The sequence below is a fragment of the Notothenia coriiceps genome, unplaced genomic scaffold (genome assembly GCF_000735185.1).
Source record: "Notothenia coriiceps isolate Sejong01 unplaced genomic scaffold, NC01 NC01_scaffold00037250, whole genome shotgun sequence".
NCBI lineage: Eukaryota > Metazoa > Chordata > Actinopteri > Perciformes > Nototheniidae > Notothenia > Notothenia coriiceps.
Window position 1 is genome coordinate 10,434,239 of NW_011369951.1, and position 5,347 is coordinate 10,439,585.

The following is a 5,347-nucleotide window of genomic DNA, read 5'->3' on the forward strand; positions in this document are numbered from 1 at the left end:
GCAGAACCTCAAACACACTTGCACAAGCCTTGCCCTCCTTTTGATGTCATGGCAGGGCCTCTGACTGAATCACTGCTACCGTGCCCCCCCCTCATCAACACTAACATTTCCTTTCCTTTACTCCTCTGTTGCAGCCATAAGGCGCCCTGGTTACTCTATAACATTAGTCCCCAGAGTTTAGCTCAGGTTTAATTCAAAGGTACTGCTCTAATGCCGCTTTAATGGCCACACCATTCTCAGATATTCTCACTCAAAGAAAATTTCAAATGAGGCTTCGAACTAAGGGCTGCTTGAAATGTGTGTGTGTGTGTGTGTGTGTGTGTGTGTGTGTGTGTGTGTGTGTGTGTGTGTGTGTGTGTGTGTGTGTGTGTGTGAATATATATTTAATTTGTGCAGTACATGTGATTTTGCCCCTCAGTTTTTTGAAGGCATGGGTTTGACTGACAGAAAGTATGCTGCTTTGATGGATATGCTAATTCCTTCATGTGCAAAGCTAGAGTACTGTATGGATGCAGTGTTTTGCATTTGTTGGTTGGAGATGCAGCAAACACCAAACACACGCAGTGACACTTGCAGGCTCTTGTAGCCTGAGATACTCGCTCATGTCTATGCACTACCCCGGCTCTGCTGAAAGAGAATGGGAGACAAGCTTGGCTTCTCCGGAGACCCAACCTTGTTAATCAACACAGTGAACTGGCAGGGAGCTCCAGTCAGATCAAAAATAAAATGCATTTGAAAGGGAAACGGAGTCAGAGAGGATGGGCTGAACTAAAAAAAAAAACACTCTCCAAGCTGCTTCTTATTCAGGACTGAAATCAATTGAGGATCCTTGCTGGGTGAATAACCCTCCAAAGATCCACTGTGATCAGGCATTGTGAATGCTGTCCTTTTGATGATGTGTTCTTACAGATGGCAGGCTATTTAGAGTATTTCATACAACAAGTCTTTGCTTTTCAGTGCGCATTCGCTGAATATTTTCGTGTAATGTTCCTGCAGGAATCCACTGTGATAATGTGTGCCCACAAGGCTTCTGGGGACCCAACTGTTCAGTCAGCTGTTCCTGTCAGAACGGAGGATCCTGCTCTCCAGAGGACGGGACATGTGTGTGTGCACCTGGATACAGGGGGACGTCCTGCAAAAGAAGTGAGCCTCCTTCTCTTTCATTAAAGCACCCTTTTCTTTATCGAAACAGCATAAGCCTTTGAGCTCCGCCGTAACAAACCCCATCACAGAATTGACCTTGCTTTGATCTTTGCAGGATTGTTGAAGGGTGAGCCTGCTGAGGAGAACACTCAGTTCTCGGCCATAACTGCTTGAGTGTAAACCCTTCATCACTGCTATCACTTAATCACAGTGTCTTTACCCCGACAGCAACACACACACACACACACACACACACACACACACACACACACACACACACACACACACACACACACACACACACACACACACACACACACACACACACACACACACACACACACACACACACACACACACACACACACACACACACTCCTCACCCCCCTGCCCTGTCCTCAACAGCCAAGTCGCAGTGGGAGACTCGCAGTCCTCACCCAGGGCTCATCAGAGGGCGTGCTCACTGGGAGTGCTATCCCTGCTTTTTGAACAGGGTCGGTCTGGGGCTGCTCTCAAGTGATGAGCTCACTGATTGACAGTGAAAATCACAGCCACAAACGTGTAAACACCCATTTGAGCGGGATGTAAGACAGAGAATCAAACGAGCTCTCTCTGTTTTTGTGTGTATGTGTGTGTGTTTGTGAGGAAGTTATTATTCCTCCAAATTCAATGTTTACACAGATAATGTTCTCATCAGGGGTAAACTTCATAACTGCAGTCACGCTGTTTTCTGCTGTAGAAACTTTAATTGGAGGATTAAATCCTCCTCCAGATGATAAAGGTGTATCCCACCTGGTGCTTTAAATCAAATCAAAACCCTTGGGGTACATTTAACATTGCATCGTTGTCAAGCAACTACCAAGGTTGTCTTTGACAATTCCTAAAAGGTTTCTTGCTTTGAAAATACCTGATTGTCTCCTGAGAGTGGTGATTATTGGAGTAGGAATATAACCAAATCACCAGCTATGAAAATAGATACATAACATTTCATTTTTTAAGGGTCTCATACTGAAATTAAAATATATTTTTAATATAACTGCATTCTCTTATCATGCTTGCACAGTTAACACTCTTTGTATAAAACGTTAGTATAATCACCTTTCTACCACCTTTTAAATGTATCTTAACGGTCCACATTATTTCAGTAAAATCTGCATTAACACACAGTGATGTGTTTCCTAAGGTTTATAGATGATCAAGTCTTAACATAAAAGGGACTTTCATGATTCTCTTAACTATTTTTACTACTCCATCTCTGGCAGCGGATGAAATGAGAGTGATTACGATAAAGACTGACTTTTCTGCTTCCTCCCTCCATTCACCCTCTCTACTCATTCTTGATTTTTCTATATAATCACTCTTGTTATTGCCTGTTACAGTATTATATACCTCTTGTTGCACCAAAAGTTGAAGACTGACCCTCTCTCCTCTCCTTCAACGCTCTCTCTCCTGCAGTCTGCTCTCCGGGGTTTTACGGGCACCGCTGCAGCCAGTCGTGTCCGCAGTGTGTGCACAGCACCGGGCCCTGCCACCATGTCACCGGACACTGTGAGTGCCTATCTGGCTACTCCAGTTCACTCTGCAACCAAGGTGAGTAGCCTCGCTGAAAAACCTTAGGTACAATCCATGTCTGAAAATACCTGCTGTTTTGTGTTTACAGGAAATATGAGAAAAAGTAGATAGATAGATAGATAGATAGATAGATACTTTATTGATTCTGTCATGGCCTGGCTCTTGGCCATAACAAAAAATGTGGGAAGGACGAGTATGTATAGGGAAAGGTATTTATTTGATAAAACTTAATGTGGCCGAAGCAAAGCAAAAAGCACAGGCAACGTGGCTGCTCTCCCAGGCCTGGCTCCGGCCTCTTATTCCTCCGGTGCCATCCGTCAGGTGTCCTCAATCAGTGCACAAGCAGAGGAAGAACGTCAAAGGGCCATACACACCACAGGAGACCTTAAAGCAGGGGTCGTCAGGAAATGTTTGCGTTGCAGCAGCATAAAAAACAAGGCAATAAGAGAAATTCAGACACAAGAAATAAACAGTCCAAAATGTTTCTGAAATAAAAATAAAATAGCATTTAAAAAATATATACATTTGGAAAATATAAAGTATAAGTATATCAAATACAAAACATGTTGTATAACGTACGTATTACCCAGTAAAAATGATATGGAGTTTAAAGTTGCTGTATCCCACGATATCTTAAGGTTCATTTAAAAATCTAAAAAGTCTTCTATGCCAGCGTTTTGTGGGGGCGCCTGTACCTTTCCCTTCAGCCCTCGCTATGATCAGTGGCTCTAATAAGATCAAATGGATGACCTGCTGCCTCTCCCACTGGCACCTGAGCCTTTAAACTTTAAATAATGGCTATTATCAGTGCACTCCAGACCAAAAAAAAAAGAAAACACCTTCAACAGGATCCTGAATACCACTATTTTAGACAAATAATTTTTCAAGTAAATGTTGCCATCCCTCTGCCTAATCTGCAAAGAGAGCTGCATGCAAATTAGTTTCCATGAAAGAAACAATACATGTACAGAACAAATGTCTTCTTGTCCAATTGAATTCAAGGCAAACAGGAAATTAATTAATTTTTGTATTGCCTTGATGTTTGAATCACATACAAGATGTAGTTGACAGAAAACATCCTAACCTTTGTACGGTTTCTTATTTAGCCTCAGATTTGTGTTATTAACATGGTGTACTTTTACAAATAGTGAGAAATGTTAGCATATCTTACTTCAATAATTAAATTATGTGCTATAATATTTGGAATATAGTGTGGTGACATTTTCTTAAGTGTGTTACTTACCAAACATTTAAATGGAAACATATACAGTTGTTGCGTGTGAAATGTCAACTACATATTAACTTTTTATTTACTTTTGTTACATATAAATCGGATTTCAGTACATCATGGAGGCTTTTGGTCTGTCAATCAGCTACCCTTCAATAGCTTAATGTCAACAGTTTGTCCACTATTTGTGAGTGATGATTTATGTGGCCGAAGGTGTTTGTCATGTCAGGGATTCTTCACCGGCTATAAAGAGCAGTGAAAATCACTGAATTGAGAAAGGACACCTACATATAAGCGTACTGTAGATATCACTTCTAATGATGCACCATTTTCTTTTAAAAGAAAGTCATAAGGGAACTTTTGGATTTCCTGTCATGGCTTTGAGCAATGTCTTTCGAATAAAACTTTAATAGTTTTGCTGAAGGATGAGGAAAAAGAAAAAAAATGAGAGCCCTAATTTGTCTGGTCTGTAATTACTGGTAGGCGGTAGGCCGCGAGGGACGAAGGTGGCCAACAACACACACATTCTCCTCTTGTCTAACCCTGTTGTCGTCGTATCTTGTCCGCTGTCCAGCACACACAGTCCCCGCCTAATGAAGCTCTCCTGGTGTGTTGAGGCTTGAATCCCCAGAAGCAGCAGCAGTAGGGGGGGCCAACCTCATGGCCTAATGACAACCTGCTTGAAAGAGCTTTCGAGAAGAGGGGAAAACCAGTTGAAATGTAATCATTAAAATCAACCCACATGAAAATGAGTCAGACCCATTTCCTTCACAGCCAGCCACCTTATCTGATTTTTCTAACGCTGGGCTATTCTCTTTATATGAGACCTTTGATGTATCTGCTGGTGCTGCAGCTCCCTGATCCCGATGCTTAGATACACCTTGGTTCAATTTGTCTCACGGGCCAACATGGAAACACAATGGTGGTTTCACTGGGAATGACATATTTTATTCAAGAGTGCCGGAGAGCATTGAAATATTAATTTCATGAAAAATGTATAGAGTGGTCTGTGTACATGGTCTATTTTAATTATGTGGCACATCACTCATTTCACTCTAGTGAGTGGAAATGGGGCAGTGTTGCCACAGGAGGCAGTGATTGACTCCTCCTTTTGTTTAAACAGATCACTTCACTTCATGTCCACTCTAATAGAACAATATCATCCATTAGAGGAATATGTGTACACAACCTTTTACAGAATGAGTTTGCTTGCATAAATGGACTCACAATAATTTGTCCAAGTGTGATGTCATAATGTTAATGGATTTTATTATTTTCTGCATGTGAGTGATAATATGCAGATCAGGGTTTTGTGAAGTGATTATTTTTCTGTGTGTGTGTGTGTGTGTGTGTGTGTGTGTGTGTGTGTGTGTGTGTGTGTGTGTGTGTGTGTGTGTGTGTGTC

General features: G+C 41.7%; 1 protein-coding gene across 1 annotated transcript in view; it reads left to right on the plus strand.

The window, feature by feature from the left end:
• The first annotated feature begins 999 nt into the window (after positions 1-999).
• Positions 1,000-5,347, plus strand: part of LOC104966908 (multiple epidermal growth factor-like domains protein 11) — a 12,633-nt gene continuing 8,285 nt past the window's right edge. The window contains exons 1-2 of the mRNA XM_010796251.1: positions 1,000-1,143; positions 2,599-2,733. The gene's annotated coding sequence lies outside the window, so the exon portion shown is untranslated. The remainder of the gene's footprint in view (positions 1,144-2,598; positions 2,734-5,347) is intronic.